Below are 19,697 nucleotides of genomic sequence, written 5' to 3'. Positions count from 1 at the left end.
AATTACTGAATCAATGTTCAGATTTTCTATTTCTTCGTGGTTCAGTCTTGGTAGGTTGTATGTTTCTAGGAATTTTCCCCTTTCTTCTAAGTTATCTAGTTTGTTGGTGTATAATCGCTCCTGGTGGTTTTTATGATTTTTACCATTTTTGTGATATCACGTCATAATGTCTCCTCTTTCATTTCTATTAATTTGAATCTTCTCGCTTTTTTTCTTAGTGAGCTTTTCAGTTCAGTTATTGTATTATTCAGTTTCAATATGTCTCCTTGCTTTCCTATCTGTTGAAATTCTTACCTTGTTCACCTGTTTTTCTCCTGGATGTTGAGCATCTTTATAGCGGTTATTTATTTTTTTAATAATAAATTTATTTTTTATTGATGTTCAATTTGCCAACATACAGAATAACACCCAGTGCTCATCCTGTCAAGTGCCCCCCTCAGTGCCCGTCACCCCCACCCCCCGCCCTCCTCCCCTTCCACCACCCTTGTTCATTTCCCAGAGTTAGGAGTCTTTATGTTCTCTCTCCCTTTCTGATATTTCCTACCCATTTCTTCTCCCTTCCCTTCTATTCCCTTTCACTATTATTTACATTCCCCAAATGAATGAGACCATATAATGTTTGTCCTTCTCCGATTGACTTACTTCACTCAGCATAATACCCTCCAGTTCCATCCACGTTGAAGCAAATGGTGGGTATTTGTCATTTCTAATGGCTGAGGAATATTCCATTGTATACATAGACCACATCTTCTACCTTTTTTTTTTTTTCACATCTTCTTTATCCATCATCTTTCGATGGACACCGAGGCTCCTTCCACAGTGTGGCTATCGTGGCCATTGCTGCTAGAAACACCGGGGTGCAGGTGTCCCGGCATTTCATTGCATCTGTATCTTTGGGGTAAATCCCCAGCAGCGCAATTGCTGGGTCGTAGGGCAGGTCTATTTTTAACTCTTTGAGGAACCTCCACACAGTCTTCCAGAGTGGCTGCACCATTATAGTAGTTATTATGAATTCTTTGTCAAGCACTTAATATATCACAGTTCCATTAGGGTTAGTTACTGGAGCTTTATTCTTCAAGCCATGCTCCCCTGTTTTCTTTGACTCTGTGTTGGTATCTGTGTGGCAGAAAAAACCAGACACATCTCTTGGTCTTCACAGACTGGCCTTATACAGGACACAACCATTTCTGATCAGTTTGGCAAGGGATTTAAGATGTCTCTCAAGCCTTCTCTGTGTGTATGTCTTCTCTGGACTTGTGTGTATAAATTCCCAATTAGTGGGATTTGCTGGTTCCTCAAGCATTCACAATCTCTTGCTTCCTTTCGTGTCCATCTGCTATACTCCAATTCTTCCAGGTCAGCAGGACCCTCTAAGTCCTTTTTCTGTTCTCAGGGGCCCCCAGACATGTCAAGTATGCTGGGTCCTGTCCATATTTTGAGACTGCAAAGGCTGAAACTATTTATTGCCTTAGGTTTTTACCCAAAAGCTCTGAACATTGGGCATATGCTTCAGTCTCCTCTTTTCTTCCCCATAGATAAGTCAGGGGCCTAGAATCTTGCTGGTGGAGCGGCTCCAGTAGATGACTGCATGCGAGCCCAACCCACCGTCGTTCTCAGTGGCCCCCAGGCATCTAGAGGGGGCCTTGTTCCATCAGTGCTCTGAGACAGGCAAGATAGAACACGGTCCCTTGGGCAGCCCCTGGAAAAGATGGAATGTTGAATATATAGGCCAACTCTCCTTTCCCAAGGAGAAGCTGGGATCTGGGTTTTGTGTTTTGTTTTGTTTTGTTTTGTTGTTGTTTGTTTGTTTGTTTGTTTGTTTTAAGAAACTTGCTCTGTGCCGAGCCAGGGAGAGGGGTAAGGCAAATGCTTGCCTGATGGTCCAAACTGCCATCTTTGTTTTCAATGACTCTCAGGCATCTGGGTCCTGGCAATGATCTGAACCTGGCAAGACAGAGCCAGTCTCTTGGGCAGATCATAAAAGAGGAATATTTGATGCCTAGTCTAACATTTTTCCTCTCCAGGGTAAAGCTGGGATTCGAAGTTTATCATCTGCTCTACACTGAGCTGTGGGAAGGACCTAGGGTGAGTGCTTGCACTAGTCCAGAGTCAGCAGCTCCCAACCTTAGAGCTCCTGAGACTTCGATTCAGGCAAGACAGAAATCAGTTCCTTTGGAAGCTGCCCTAAAAGCCAAATGCTGGATGTAATGTGTAGTCCTTTTCTTCTCTCCCTAGGAAGAAGCTAGGAACTTGGGGTTTCCTCCCAATCTATGGCTCTGTGCCAGAGTGAAATTAGGGTAAGAGGATGTCTCAGGGTTTTGTTTGTTTGTTTGTTTTTACCAGCTTTGATGTGGCTTGTTTCAGACTCACCTGGGGTTCAGGAGCCTCTGAACTAGTTTCTAGATTTTTTTTTAAGGTTTTATTTATTTTCATGACACACACACACAGAGAGAGAGAGAGAGAGAGAGAGAGAGAGAGAAAGAGAGGCAGAGACCCAGGCAGAGGGAGAAGCAGGCTCCATGCAGGGGGCCGGACGTGGGACTTGATCCCGGGTCTCCAGGATCAAGGCCCCGGGCTGAAGGCAGCGCTAAACTGCTGAGCCACCCGGGCTGCCCAGTTTCTAGATTTCCTACAAAGGGAATTGGTGCAAGTATTGTTGAACTGGTGTGTCTGTGGAGGGTAAGGAAAGTCTAGGGTTTTCTATCCTGCCATCTTGCTCAAAATTAATTTTAACAATGCCTTCTTAATGGACATTTTGATTATTTATATTTTTTATTGTACACAACTTTTCATGAGTATCCTATAACTAATTTTGTGTAAATTCCTGATTATTTTCTTACTAGAAAATTTCTTGGAATACAATTCCTAGATCAAAAAGTACATTTTTAAGGGTTTTGAAATGTATTTTTAAATTATACTCCTGAAAGGATGCATGGATTTATAGACCTTTGAGAAGTACATGAGAGTTACCAGACAATGTTGAAATCATGACTATCTTTTTGGGATTAGTAGAGTTAGACATGGAAAAGATGTTAACATAAGGGAGAAAAAAAAAAAAGAGTAGAAGGAAGGTAGACAGTACTAAGCCGTACATTAATAAGACACATAATTAGTCTTCTTTGTAGAGAACACAGGCCATGCACACTATTTATGAATTTATTATCCCCTTGAATTCCTGTGCAAATCTTTTTCTCTTAACATTCCTACCTTGTAACATCATAATAATCAAAATGTAATTATCCTGGAAGCAAGGACATGAGCACTCACTCTTAATTTTTCCTCTTAATAAATCAAACTCAGAACCTCTTTTAGTCCTCTCTTTCTAATCTATTCCATCAGTACTGAAGCTATTTAGATAAGATGATGGTTAAGAGTCCATTTAGCTTTTGGCCAAAAGTAATTTGCTGTTGGAATTTGGTGGAGATTTTGCTATAACATAATCCTTTCCTTAGTGTAGGGAAAATTGGACAATTATCACTTTGGGATGATTTATATAGAAAGCTACCAGAGAGCTGGTGCCTGCTAGCTTTGCAATAATACAGCTGTCACAAGGCCCAAAATGTCTCTTTCATCTAGCTGGAATTTTCTTTGTTTGTTTATCTTTTTCCTTCTCTTGGACCAAGCTGAAATCCTATGATAAAGAGAAAAAGAAAGTACTAATAGGAATGATATACAATGCTGAGAAATGTTTCCGCCTTTTCATAAATAGCTCTTTTTAGTTTTTCTAATTTTTTGATACATGTTTGGTGCAGAAGTGTGTATATATTTTTGGCTCCAGACTTAATCTGGAAATTGTAGAGAATAAAATAAAGGGGAAAAGTTCTAATCCATGATTGGAAGCCCTTTGCTATTGGAAAAACTCGTACATGTCTGGGATGTAGTAGCACAAATGGAGCATAGGAGCGAGGAGAACATGATGTCTTTGTACTATTTGTGAGTACCTGTGTGTAGCAACGTATGTGAGCTTTTGCTTTCTTTAATAATAATGAACAAAAAGAGGCAATGTGTGTACTGAGATTGTGACACTATCGCTTAATTTATAACTCCTTACTGGGTAGCATCTGCAGTTTCATAAGTCCTCAGGCTATTATTCTAATCATATTCAGCCTACATATTTTGACAGTTAATTTTTTTATAAAAAGATAGCTCATGCTAACCTGGGAGTTTCTTGCCAATCTACTCTTCTGAGAATAATTAGCTATTCTTGCCATTGCACAGAGTGCTTTTAGGAGGGACCTCCAGGTCCTTTATTTAAGACCTAGTATTGTTTACTTTTCACCAGAAAAACATGATCAGTGAAGAAGTGGCTAGTAATAATAAATCTTCCAGATGTTGGTTTTGCTTTATTACATTGCAGGATACATCAACTCCCTCAAACCGGGTTGCTAGGGAATATGCGACCTCTTTCTTTAAAAACTTCTCTTAAGCTGGGAAGCCAAAGAAGTGAATGAAAGCCAGCAGGAAAAAAAAAGAAAGAAAGAAAGAAAGAAAGAAAGAAAGAAAGAAAGAAAGAAAGCCAGCAGGACTGTATTTAGAGGAGTGAACACACAAGAAAAATTTGAAATGAAATGTGAAAGAACAACAAGAAAACTCTAATAGAGTAATAGGTGATGCTTTCTTTTTCCAAATAGACAGAAAGCATTCACAATGAACAAGAGGCCTTGTGGCAAAAAACTGATTTATGTCCTGAGCTTTTGAACTACATAGTTAATATTCAGCCATTATGTATTTAATTGAAATGTTAGACATATTAACCATTTGTGGGTATACATATCCCAAATCCTACCAATTTCCTCAAAAGAAAAATATTGAAAATAATGTACCAAGAGTGATAAAATATTTATCTTATGAATGAAGTCCATTTCTGGGAAAGTCATCTGTTAATAAGAAATTTACTTATTTTTTTGTGAAAACTGCAAATTCTCCAAGTCAAGTTTTTGTAAAAGCAATAGAATTCAATATATCTGTATCTTCTATGTTTCTTACAGAAAGAACCATCTATTAAGATGAATATATTTACTGTATTAAAAATAAACAAACACAACACAGTCCAAGTGAACTTGAAAATTTGACTTTCAGTCAAAAATTTCCACATGACCATCTGTATTTAGAAATCGTTTGGAAAGAAAAGTTCATGACTCTAAAAAAAAACACAGCATTCAGAGTACTTACTTCTAAAAAGACCAGGAAGTAAATATTTTATATCTGTTTATTCATTTCCATTTTCAGTGAACATCAGGGAAGCCCTGTTGTGGTATCTCTGTGATCATGTGGGACTAATCACCTCCAGGTTGCTGTCCTCTTTAAAGCTGAAAGGCCTTTTGGTCTTGAATTGATCACTGCAGCAGCAAACTGTGAGCAATAATTAGAGTCATGGAAGGACAGCTGATAAATACTCTCTACTATGAGATGAACAGAAGAATTTCAGAGCCTCTGGAATTAGTCGAAATGTCTAATAAAGGAAAGGACTCTCTTGATGAAGAACAGTAGTCATCATCACATTTTAGCAAAACAGATGAATAAATAAGAAGATCCAAAGGAAACGAAAATAGAGATATTTCCCAATTATTCACTCTTAACCATGTCACCATTTCTCTTTAAATAAGGGTTATTGCTAATGCCAGAAAGTTACTTCTGTTGTTATTGAATCTCAAATCGACTAGGAACATGGAGTCCACTGACTCAGATTCGGCACCAAGTGAGCTTCAAAGACACTCAGTCTAGAAATCCAGAGGCAATAAGAAGGAAATGCTAGCATTTACTGAAGTTCTTTAAAGAACACTAAAGGCAGTTAGTCAATACCACCAACACCTTTCAGATTGTTTGTTTCTACCCCGTGTGCGGGTGTATATGGAGTGTATATTATACCTATTATTAATTATATATCACATATCATATATATAGTATATTATATATTGTATACACACACATACGTGGTACTTTGGAACTCCTCTGATGTTAAACTCTCTGAATGTTCATCTAAAACCACTACATGGTTTTTTAAAAAAGATTTGATTGATTGACTGATTGATGGATTGATGGATTGATTGATGGATTGATTGGTGGGAGAGGGGCAGAGGAAGAGAGGTATCTCAGGCAGACTCCATGCTGAAGGCAGAGCCCGATGTGGGGCTTAACCTCATGACCCTGAGATCACGACCTGAGCCAAAATGAAGAATTGGACCCTTCACCTACTGAACCGTCCAGGTGCACCATCGCCCCCCGCCTACATGGTTGTGTCTGTCATTCTCCTCCCTCTTTGCTGTGTAGGTCAATTTAGCCTATTTGACTTGCATCTTCACTATCTCTTAGCTTTATTTATTCTATGGCTTCTATTCTACACACAACAAATGGGCAAATCCATAAAATTACTTTAGATGGAGAGTAGAGCATACACTGAGTTACCAAAGATACCGTCTCTAGGGTGGGGAGTCTCTAAATTAAATAACATGCATCATTTATCCTCAGTCATATAAAAATTATTATTTTAGTATATTAGATGCAGGACAGCACCTCAGTGGCACATTTGCTGTAATGCAAGTCGGGGTGTCCTATGATTTGGCTCCCATCACTTACCCAGCACTCATGCTCGAGTGGAGACGGGCTAATGTGCGCGGGTTGTTTGGAAGTAGTTACCTTGTGATCATTTGGGATGAAACTTTCTCAGTTCAGTGTAAGGTCATCTGTGTACACGGGAGGTTTTACCATCTTTTCTTTTGCACGTTTGTAGAATGCAGTCTAAATGAAAAATAGCATTTTTTATTACCCATTTCAGTAACATGACATACATTTTAAGAAACTGAATTTTGTGGAACACTTTTATATCATTACCATAGGAGTCACCTTTTATATTGGGTATGTAAATAATACATGCTTGTTATAAAGAATTCAAATAGTACAGAAAGGCAAAGAAGAAAGTAAAAACTTCACACCAAATCTTACCACCTAAATACAACTGGCATGAACATTGACCCTTCCATAGTTCTATCAAATATATGTGGCTTTGTATTTCAAATAAGGATTTTTTTAAGGAGCATTCTCATATATAAAAAAGAGTTATCTGAACTAGACATATCCTGGTGAGTCTTACCTAGCCCACAAAGTGATAAACCTCGGCCACAGACTATCATTCTAGAAGGGTCATTCTATGCTATGTGAGCATCATATAAAACCAGAGCAATAAGATCTACATTTGCAGCTTGCTGCCCAGGTCAATAAATCTTTTATGCTGTTAGTATAAAACTTCAAAATAAGGAGTCCTTCCAGGTTTAATGCCTTCTGAAAAGTACTTCTTCTAAAAGTACTTACATTAAAAAGAAAAAAAAGATTTTATTTATTTATTTGAGTGAGAGCATAGGCAGGTGTGGGGTGGGGGAGAGGCGGAGGGAGGCGGGGAAGCAGACTCTCCGCTGAGTGGGGAGCCTGACAACGATGCGGGGACCCTGAGATCACGACCCAAGCCAAAAGCAGACGTATACTTGACTGAGCCACCCAGGTGCCCCCAAAGTACTCCTACTTGTAACAGGCCTCAACTGCTACTGGAAATCAAGATTCTCATTCCCAGGAATCAGCAAATCAGCTAAACTACAGCCCTTACCAAGCAGAACTTGAGATGGGCATCTTTGGCCTGGGTGGTAAACTCCCCAAATGTTCATCTAAACACACCTGTATGGTTTTCTGGCCACCTATTCCAGCATTATTCTTCCTGGCATGGAGAGTAGGTTTGAGTGGGATGGGGTGGTCAGAGATTATTCCTTACAGAATTAAGTACCCCCTGTAGAGGCAGAGGTGGATAAAGTCTGTTTATTTAAACAAGGAGATGCCAGATGTAAAAAAAGAAAGGCAATATAGGGTGGAGACGGAGACCTTGAACTCCGACAACGAAGTCTCAGACCCTGGTTCTAGTACTAGCCAGCTATTGACCCATGTAAATAAGTGTTTTAACCTCAGTTTCTTTATCTCTAACATGAAGATAACAGCACATAAAGCTGTAGTAACAAGTTAACTAGAGTAACGGCTGTTAAAACTTTTATAAATGTTAAACAACGTTAAACATGTTTAACAACTGTCAAAATTCCTAGTTCATCTTCATCTGTTTCTTAATCTCTGTCCCTTTCTTCAGATTGCCAATCAAACCTGTTATACTAGTGAGAAAATAATATGACACATCCCCAGTGAGAAACTTAATCAGATTACCCAGATGATCAGATAGGATCCAGAAAAATAAACTCGGACATATTTTATTATTGCCTTTGACATTAGTAATAAATAATTTTTATTTGGGACCTACTCATTGTCTCAGGCATTATACTAGGTATTTTCTAATATTTTAATATTTATTTTTTAAAGATTTTATTTATTTATTCATGAGAGACACATAGAGACAGGCAGAGACACAGGCAGAGCAAGAAGCAGGCCCCACATTGTATCTCTGGTCCATTTCTGGGTCCTTGGGGACACATTTCCTTTAAGGACCAGTGATTCTCCTTTAGTCACTCTTTAAGAGTAAGCCCTTCTAATTTACTGGTGTAAAAAAAAAACAAAAAAAAAAAAAAAAAAAAAAAAACAATCTGCATTTAGTTTCACAGCATGAAAGAGGAAGAAGTCTTTTGGGGTTCTCTCCAATACTGAACCTGGCTGTTTCTTAGGACAATAATTCAATGTGTTCTAATGGGTAGAGTTCATTCATGTGTGTCTACTCTTGTTCAGGAAATGAAGGTCCTAGATCATTAAGTAAGAGGCAGGGAAGCTTACTGGAGTCCAGACAACATGATTACCAGCAGGTTAAAAATGCTGAAGAGAGGAAAATGCAGGGGCTTTCAAATTTCCAACTAGTGACAGTCGGAGTCTTGCTGAGTTTTGTTGAGTACACCTAGGTGGCCAGTTTTTTTTTTTTTTTTTTTAGAAAGTTATTTTAAAAATATTTTATTTATTTATTTCAGAGAAGAGAGAGCAAGAGAGAGCACAAGCATGAGCAGAGGGAGGGACAGAGAGAAGAATCCCCACTGAACATGGAGCCCCAGGTGGGGGAGGGGGGTTCAATCCCAGGACCCCGGGATCAGGACCTGAGCCAAAGGTTGATGCTTAAGGGACTGGGCTGCCCAGGCACCCCCTACGTAGTCGGTTCTGAACAGCTTTTGGTAGAAAGCCCAAGGAGTATTTTTGAGATGACAAACACATAAGATCTTGTTTCTATACGGGGGCTTATAAACAAAAGCAAAAGAAATGCATTTTGAGAAGATAAATTTACCAATAAAAGCTTAATCCACAGGCTGAAGATGAGTGTGCAGAAACTCTGGAAAACTTTAGGAATTCTTCTGTCCCACTCACATCCTCCACCGATCGGACTTATTTGTTCAATCCTGACCTTTAGAAGTTTGGAACTGCGGAATCAATCTTCAGCAGTAGTGGTGGTGGGGGTAGTAATGGTGGTAATTGCAATAGGAATAATTTTAACTCTTCCTAGCTCAGGCACCTTGTTAGGGGCTTTCCATAGGCGGGCTTGATCTTCACAGGGTTTACAGCACTGGTAATCCAACAGTGCTTTGACTGCAGGCTTCTCATGTATAGAAGCCGCGCTGTTTCTTTTCCTTGGTTTTTAGAGAGGGAGAGAAGTTGGGGGAGGGGGAAAGAGAGAGGGAGAAGCTCAGGTAAGCTCCACCCCGGCCCTGAGCCTAAGGCAGAGCTCAATCTCAGATCATGACCTGAGCTGAACTCAAGAGTCGGAGGTTTAACCGACTGAGCCACCCGGGCACTCTGGTGCTGTTTCTCATATACACAATGTCCTTTAATTTTCCATTTTCATTCTATAAGGTTAGTGTTATTTTTTTTTTCCTTTACAAATATGGGAACTTATTTTTAGAGGTGTTAACTTCAGTAACTTACCAGGGGTATGAATGTATTTTGTGTATTTACATGTTCATAATTGGTGCAGCTGGTTTTAATCATTATATTATATTGCACTAACTCAGACATATTTTATTATTGCCTTTGCCATTAGTAATAAATAATTTTTATTTGGGACCTACTCATTGTCTCAGGCATTATACTAGGTATTTTCTAATATTTTAATATTTATTTTTTAAAGATCTTATTTATTTATTCACGAGAGACACACACACACAGAGAGGCAGAGACACAGGCAGAGGGAGAAGCAGGCCCCACGCAGGGAGCCTGATGTGGGACTCGATCCCGGGTCTCCAGGATCACGCCCTGGGCCGAAGGCAGCGCTAAACCGCTGAGCCACCCAGGCGGCCCTAGATATTTTCTTATCTTGATTAATACTCACATTTATCAATATGATTGCTCTTATCCCTATTTAATAGATGAATATACTGAGGTTCAGAGAAGTGGGTCCCTCAGGCTGAGGCTACACATGAATGAGTCTGGTGAGATACTGATCCAGGCTTGAATTGGTCCAAAGTCTGTGGTTTCAACTAACCTTGACCACTGAAAATCAACCCAGGGAAAAAGAAACTAAAATAATAGTGACTGCATCATTTTTAAGCGTACAGATACCTAGTACCATAGGTAAAATAAGTATGAGATAAACCTCCAAGACTGGTTGAGATCAGTAAGCCGCACTGACATACAAAGATGAAAAAAAAAAAACAAAAACAACAACAACAAAAAACCACTAAATTGCTGACACTAACACTAGTTCATCTGGCCACTGGTCTGATGTTTGAAATACTCCTCAAATTTCATCTTATAATTCAAGTAAAGTCAATAGGACATAAGCTGTATTTTGTCAGAATGATAACCTTGAACACTAGGATGTAACAGAAGCAACGTGGCAAGACTTCATTTTTTCATCCAATTTTAGGTTTTGTACACCCAGCATAGAGATTGCCATGTGCATAGAAAATAAAAATGAATTCTTGTCCCCTGAGATTGGCAGTGAGATGAGGGTGCTTGCAATCACTAAATCTACTAATATTATAGAGGAAGACTTAGCTAGTGTAATGAATCAAGGACAATAAACAAACTGTAGGAGGATGAGAAAGAAATAAAACTATCAGTATTTGCAGATCACATAATACTATCTGTAGAAAATCCAAAATAATTGACATGTAACTCACTAGAATTTATGCACAAAATTTGTATGTTTACTAGTAAGAAAGTCAATGTAATAAGAAAATCTTTATAGAGTAGCAATGAACACTTCAAAAGAGAAATGTTTACAATTTTATAATTAGCATTTAAAATCACTGACTCTGTCAGTGATGAAAGTGTTCTGAGCATAATTCTTGAAAAGTCCAATCATTGGCGACTGGTATACAGACAAAGTGACTCAGACGTCACACGCATGTATACATGCACACGCGGGGTATGGATGGCTCTGCTGGGCCGCCCTTACTAGTGGTGATGCTATCTTCCCCTTCTACAGAGCATCCCAGAGTAGAGGATAAATTATGTGGTTGCTCTTCTCATAGGAAGGCAGGCTTGTCCAACCTCAGCACTACTGACATGCTGAGCTGGATAACTTTTTGTTGTGGGGACTTCCCTGTGTTCTAAAGGATGTTTAGCAGCATCTCTGGCCTCTACGCACTAGAGGCCTGTACCTCTCTATCCTAGTTATGACAACCAAAAATACTTCCATGTATATTTAAATAATCCGGCAGAGGGGGAGTTTGCCACCTTCTGAGAACTGCTGTCATGCATTGTAAGGGTTAAAACAATTCTTTTTAAAAACCCTGAATTTCCTCTGATACCAAAAGAGAAAGAGATCCCCTTCTCTTTTCTTAGGTCATTCCCCTTAAGAATGTCATTGTAAATTCTTTCTCTGTTGCTTTAATGTGTAATTAAATAGGGGGCACCCTAGCCCCCGTCTCTGCGGGAGTTTACCCTCGGTGCATGTAATCATGCCTGCCTGCTCTAGAGATAGATGGCATTCTATTTTCTGTTGGTTCAAGACAATTAGCCAACCCAGAGGTCATGCCAATACCAACTGAATTTAAGATGAGCTATGTAGAGCAAAAGGTTGTGTTGAGTCCTCTCACCTATGGGCAAGTTATCATTTATCTTGAGGATGTGTAGGTAGTGGATGGCAGCTGCCTGCCTATTTTTATAAAAGTGAGATTTCCTTTCATCTTTACCATCTTTGTAGCAAATTGCCCGTGATGTGCATCAAGTCTAGTTTAATACTTATTGAGCAATAAATCCTCTAAATTCTTTTCTGCCTTTGTAGAAAGAGGACTGGGTTGGCAGGAGATTTTATTTTTATTTTGCCCAATAAAAACAACATCAGGACTGAAGCGGAACAGAGAAATCTGAAGCAAACTAGGACAAAAGAGTAACTAAAATTGTGTCAGCTATCAGAGAGAAACACAAGAAACATATGGCCGTAAGCATAACCTTTTCAGGAGCCAACTTCATCTGGTATTTTGGGGGAAAATGTTTTCTTTCCCTCCACTCATATCTGCTCCCAAGTTGATATATGCTGAAGATTGCTTCTCATTATTATTTGCCTTCTTACCAATGTTCCTTGGTCATGTAGCTTCTGCTTTCTTTCTATAGCTGGGACTCCCCCGACACACAGTATCATTTCACTTCATTTACCTCCTCTTCCAGCTCTTAAGCAAGTCTAGTGTTTTGTAGATTTTCCTCAGGAGGTGATAATGAGGAATCACAGCATGGCTGGCAATTAAAGAGTGAGCATGGTGATCACCAGCCTACAGGATCTCGTTACCTTTGCCACAGGTACTTTCCCACTGGCCAATTTTTTCTCTCCTCATCTCTGGACTTAACACTTTGGACCTCCCATTTCTAGTCCAAGGGTGATAAGGGATTTCTAAAACATTGTTTTTTGTGTGTATAAACTTAGCTTTTTTATAGCTGATAAAACTAAAACATCAGACAAAGAAACAAATTGAAGAAAATAAGTCTTGGAGATTTGGTCTTGAACCTCTATACATTGTTGATGTTGGATGGCTTCTTTATTTTTATTTATAGATTGAAGCTTATGGTATCTTTTTTTTGTAGGTCAAAATAATTGCTGGCAATTTCATATGGTTGAACAATATATTTTTCTTTATATCTGAAATTACTATAAGAAGAAATTTCCTCTTTAAAGTTTTGTTAACATTAAAGTTGATTTTCAATATAATTTTGTGCTGCTGGCTAAGTAGTCAAAATACTTGAATGAAAGTCAAAATTATCCAAGATAAAATAATTATGAAAAAAAGAGTACTTCTAGCATTGAAAAATAAGATGATGTGAATCAGAATTGATACTATAACATATGTTCAGATAACATTTTAAAATGTAATTTTGATCTTAGGGGGAAAGGTTTGGATCAAAAAAATTACAAGGACAGTGAAAAATCAGAGTGGCGTAATATTCCAGTGGCTTCTATATATTAATGCAAACAAACATCTGGTTCTTCAGGTGTATGGTTTGCTCACACTTAAGAAAGTCAACTGGCATGAGACATTCTACTGCTCCCTTTATTTAATGGCATTGATTATAAGCTGTGATTTTATAAGTCCAAATGTGAGCACTTAATTAGGCAACACTGTTAAAAGTAAATCCAGGCATGTTTTTTTCCAGGAGAATTCCCCTTCTCTTGGGCCCTCTGGTTGGTTCAAGGCAGTTATGACAACTATACATATTCATGATGTAGCTGACACTGATGCTTGGAGGGAACTTTGGAATGGAAAAAGGCAAGGGCTTATTCTTGTGTTATTCTTGCCAGATATCTAGGGTAGGAAGTCTATTATTTAGCTTGCTCTTCCTGCCCTTGTCATCACACCAGAAAGGCGGGCTTACCCTGAGAAGGAAGTTATTGTGAAAAGTATTTGTAATAATCAGAAAGGAGAAAATGGTATGCTTCTCTAATACCAAATTTATTGAAAGCATAAATCAAAGAAAATACACAAAAGATTTAGAAAGTAATAATATTTAAAAGCATAGAGAATTAAGCAATAATATTGTTTCATAATAAAATTAAATAACAAAAATTGCCCAGAGGCACCTGGGTGGCTCAGTTGGTTAGGTGTCTGCCTTCGGCTCAGCTCATGATCCCAGGGTCCTGGGATTGAGCCCATGACTGGCTCCCTGCTCATGGGCAGTCTGGTTCTCCCTCTGTCCCTCCCTCTGCTTGTGCTCTCTCTCGCTCTCTCTCACTTCCTCTCAACTAAATAAAAATAAAATCTTAAAAAAAGAAAAAGAAAAAAATTGCCTGGACAAAATGGCAAATGTATTAAAATATAGAGAATTTTTAAAAACAAATTTAATGTACCATTAGGCCAAAGTAGGCATGATGGGAGTTCCAAAAAGAGAAGAGAGAGCAAAATATTCATATGTAAATGCAAGAGCCCAAAAACAAGTTCAAAAAAGAACAAAGCTGGATGACTCACTTTCTGATTTCAAGACTTACTACAAAGCTACAGTAATCAAGACAGTGTGGTACTGATCTAAGTCTAGAAATAGCCATCTTTGGAATAAAGTTCAGGGTTCAGCAATAAGTCCTTATACTTATGGTCAATTGATTTTAACAAGGGTTCAGAAACAATTCAATGGAAAAAGAATAATCTTTCTTTCTTTTTTTTTTTTTAAGAATAATCTTTCAACAACAGTTGCTGGCGCAACAGGATACGCACATGCAAAGTGATGAAGATGGACCTCTGCCTCACAGCCATATACAAAACTAACTTAAAATGTATCATAGAACAAACTGTACCATCTAAACCCGTCAAACCCTTAAGAGAAAATTTAGGAATAAATATCCATGATCTTTGATTATGCAATAGCTTTTTGAGACATGACATCAAAAGCACAAGTGAAAAGACCTAGATAAATTGTACTTCATCAAAATTAGAAACTTCTGTGCTACAAAGAACACCATGAAGAATGTGAAAAGATAACCTACAGAATGAGAAAACATTTGCAAATCTTACATTTGTGAGGGACTTTTACTCAGAATATATAAAGAACTCTCACAACTTAACAACAGAAAGAATAATGATGAATAGTCAGTTCTCCTAAGACTGATTTCCCGTGAGCACATGAAAAGATGCTCAACACCGTTGGTCATGAGGGAAATGCAAATCAAAACGACGGGAGATACCACCTCATGCCAGCAACCTCAGTGTCCATTAGCAGGTGAACTGCTATGAACCACGTACGGGAGATCCGTATGAAAGAATATTAATTGGCAATAAAAGTGAGTGAAGTACTGATAGATGTTGCCACGCAGATGAACCTTGAAAACATACACTAATGAACGAAGCCAATCGTTCAAGACCACGTGTTGTATGATTCCACTTATATGAGGTGTCCAGAAAAGACGGATCCATAGAAACAGAAGGTAGATTAGTAATTGCCAGAGGAAGGGAGGAGGGGAAAATAGGAAGTGACTCCTAATGGGGACAGAGACTTTTAGGATAATGAAAATGTTCTAAAATTAGTGGTGATGGTTGCTAACTCTGTGAACACAATAAAACCCACTGGACTGTGCACTTTATTTTTAAAAAATATTTGATTTATTTATTCATGAGAGACACAAAGAGAGAGGCAGAGACATAGGCAGAGGGAGAAGCAGGCTCCCTGCGGGGAACCTGATGTGGGACTGGATCCCAGGACCCCAGGGATCACACTCTGAGCCAAAGGTAGAGACACTCACCCACTGAGCCACTCAGGTGCCCCGACTGTGCACTTTAAAAGGGGGAGCTTTATAGCATGTTAATGCTATCTCAAAACTGCTATCATCAACAAACTTATCTTGGGGGCTCAGTTGGTGAATCATCTGCCCCCAGCTCAGGTCATGATCAGGGGGCCCTGGGATGTGTTCTGAGTTGGGATTCCTGTTCTGCGTGGAGTCCACTTCTCTCTCTGCCCTTCCTCCTGCTTGTGCTTGCACTCTCTCTCTCTCTTAAACAAATAAAATCTTTAATTTAAAAAAAAAAAAGCTTAATCTGGTTGCTGGAACAGGAGTAAAATGAGTGTACTACAGAAGAGTTGCCTTTTCTCACAGGTAGTTAAAGCTTCCCGTGGCTACCTGAAAATGACGTGGTGCAGATATCAGGGTCTGGTATTAACCGCCGCAAACCTTGATGAAGTGGCTGATGAGCCACTTCAGTAGTCGGAGGGCTTCTGTCCACCACTCCTTACTATTACCTGCCATAGTGTCGTCAAGTTAATAAACAAGCTAATAAACATATCTCTTTTATCAAGAGTCTGAGTATGTTTCTAAAAACATTGTTTTCTAAAAGTGAAAAAGGCATAGCAAAGTCAGGTGGACATTAACTTTGGGTTACCTGTGTCTCCATGTCATCCTTCCCCCATCTCTATTACTTTTTATCACATCAGATTACTGCAGCTTTTAAAATATTTGCAAATAGAATGTGAAAATTCTAGCGATTGGTACATGCCTGAAGTGATCTGTGGTGTTGGAGGAAAAGAAGCAAAGACACTTGGGTTTTGGTAAAGTATAGAGACAAAGAGTAGACATGTATTCCTTTAAGCATTTAGGAATGAAAAGGAGAGTCTAAATGTAAGTTTTAGCTGTCTATACCCTGCGATCAGCCGTACTTTGGCCATCCCCAAAGTGTTACTCTTTCCGACCAAAATCTCCTATGAAAACAGAATTAGATTCCACTTAAACCAAATCTTTTCATTATCATGTTCTAATAAACCAAACAAGGAGACTCTTTCTGGTAAGAATCCTATTCTTTAAGGAAAATCATCAAAATGAGGGCAGGGAGCAATCTGTCACAGCTTTAATCAGGGTACATAATAGAATACGAGGAAAAGATGTAGGAAAAGTGTAACAGAAAACAATAAAACAAAAGACGCTCGGTTAACTCCAGGAGAAAAGAGAGGTGAGACAGATCAGTTGGAAGACGAGTACTTCAAATCAGTTGTTATTGAGTGTGGGAAGCCGGAGTCAGGGGACTTGAATGGAGAAGAAGCAAATAATCAAAAAGAACAAGATTATAGTGAGATGCTTTGCCCCTTTCTTTCCTATCTCCTGAATTGCCACCGAAACTCTTAGCTCAGCACCTTGTACATATACACAACAAAATTATTTATAGATACTGCCAAAGCTACTGCTCAATACAACCTTTTATTTTATTTTTTTATTTTATTTTATGGGAAAGGGGAGTATTATTTTTCAATGAGCTTTAACAATATCCACTGTATCTCTAGAGAGATTTAGATTTTTTTTTTACATCTAACACATATTCTTGTTTTGTTTTGTTTTTGAAGATTTCATTTATTAATGAGAGAGAGAGAGAGAGAGACAGAGACATAGGCAGAGGGAGAAGCAGGCTCCATGCAGGGAGCCTGACGTGGGACTCGATCCCGGGTCTCCAGGATCACGCCCTGGACTGAAGGCAGATGCTAAACCACTGAGCCACCCCGGCTGCCCTCTAACACATATTCTAACTTACTTTAAAATAAGTTAGAATAACTTTACAAATTCACAAATGAAAATTATACTTTTAGTGGCAGGTAAATATTAACCTATTGGTTTAGATGCAACTAAATGTGAAGTCAATCATGTACCAGAGAAAAAGGGTCCTGCTTTCATACCCTGATGCTTCAACGTATTTCAATTTGCACTTATAAATCCAACTTTTTCACAAATATTTTTGTATTTTGATTCTAGATACTCTATTTAGAGCACTTCACTCCAAAAATATCCTGATTTCAGATAACCTTTATTTCCAATAAACCAAACCACAAATAGACCCAACTATTTTCTATTTTAACAATGGTTTTATTAGTTTTAGAGACATTTTAATTTGCCTTATAGGATTTTTTATTAGATAATGCAACTTTTAAAGTTATTGATTGGCATCTTGAGATAAATTTGCAAAACTGACCATGTTCATCCTTCTCATCGACTTCTCATCGCAGTTTAACACAGTGTTCCTTATGCTTCTATGAAGCAATAGTCCATGGAAAACTATGGACTCTTGATTCAAGACTAAAAACAGTTACAAACTTTATAATGGTGAAAAGTACCACTGTGGTGTAGAGTGTTCAGCGGAGTGCTTTGTCCGCTGACTTACTGTGTCATCAGCACGCTCTTCTGGCTTATAGGGCCTACCGTGAACTTTGGCTCAGTATGCATGTGGGATTTCTCAAAACTGTTCTGTTAAGAGAAAGGGGTTTACATAATAAACATTATTTTTTTAAAAGATTTTATTCATTTATTTATTCATGAGAGACACAGAGAGAGGCAGAGACACAGGCAGAGGGAGAAGCAGGCTCCATGCAGGGAAACTGATGCGGGACTCAATCCCGGGCCCAGAGTCAAAGGCTGACGATTGACTGCTGAGCCACCCAGGGATCCCATAAATATTATTTTAATAGTCACTTGAACAGCACCTATCTGTATCTGTAGAGATTTCAATGGCCCAAAACACTTCCATGAGTTCCACGAAGGTCTACAGACCACAATAAGGATACACCAGTTCAAGGCAGCACCAGATAGCTCTGTCCTTGAAGGTGAAGATGCAAATGAGGCCATTTGTGTGAGGTGTTGTCAGTGTGTCTGGCAAATGATAAGCATCTATTGTTGTTAATGATGAAGATGAAGGTGATGATAAATGACTACTCTATTTTGTAATCATGCTAAATACTAGCATTGTGCTGTCTAAGGGTTGTTTCCATTCGATATGTTTTAAGATGTTCTAGAGGTTGTGTCTGGTTTAGAGAATCAACTGGAGCAGGTCAACAGTAACGCTGCTCTCAGTTCTGGCTTCTTCTCCTCGAGGGAAGACACTGACCACCAGTCATTTCACTCTTCCCTCCAGAGACCGGAGGAGCTTTTACATCCCCTCTTACATGGTGTCCAAGCATCCGAGACCAATTTTGGCCACATCCGACAAAAACAATGGCCATTCTAGAGGTCTTATCTCGAGGATTAGGGAGTTTAATTGGCAGTAGATTACCTGACCTAGAATCCAAGAAAAGGTTGTGAAGTTCAGAACTAGGAGAGAATTAGGAAACAAACAAACACATAAACAAATAAATAAATAAATAAATGTATTTATTAGGAGTTTCTGCATTGGTGAACACATCCACATGTCGGGTGAGTGGAGCATCCCAGCTCCACAGGGACAGAAGCTCCTGTGCTTGAGATCCTTCCAATCTCCATCTTTATCTGGCTGTTTATCTGTATATTATATAATATCCTTTATAACAAACCAATAAATGTAAATAAAGAATTTCCCTGAGTTCTGTGAGCCATTATAGCAAATTATCAAGCCTGAGGAGGGACTGCGGGAATCCCAGACTTATAGTCAATTGGCTGACAACCTGAGATGTATGACTAGTGTCTGAAGTGAGGGCAGCTTTGTGGGACCGGGCCCTTGCCTGTGAGATCTGTGCTAACTCCAGGTAGTTAGCGTCAGAATTGAACTGAGTTGTAGAACACCCAACTAATACCCCAGGAGTTGGAGAATTGGTGGCTGGTGTGAAGGAAAATCCCACACATTTGGTGTCAAAATATTCCGGTGGGTAGAGGAAACAGTTTTCCTTAGATCACCGTCCTCAAGAGCACTTCTGTGGTAAATTGAGAGTAGTGCAGCACTCTGGCCACCAGACTATGTGAAATAATCACTTTCTAAATTATCTAGGTTCTATGTTTTACTGCCCAGCTCTTGCAATCCAATGCCTTAGTGTACCTTCCGAGACAAAAGAAGAGAGATTTGAAATCCCATAGTTGAGAAACTCTCAATCTT

This window comes from Canis lupus, chromosome 15 (genome assembly GCF_011100685.1).
Source record: "Canis lupus familiaris isolate Mischka breed German Shepherd chromosome 15, alternate assembly UU_Cfam_GSD_1.0, whole genome shotgun sequence".
Classification (NCBI taxonomy): Eukaryota; Metazoa; Chordata; class Mammalia; order Carnivora; family Canidae; genus Canis; species Canis lupus.
Note: the sequence above shows the minus strand (reverse complement) of the source record.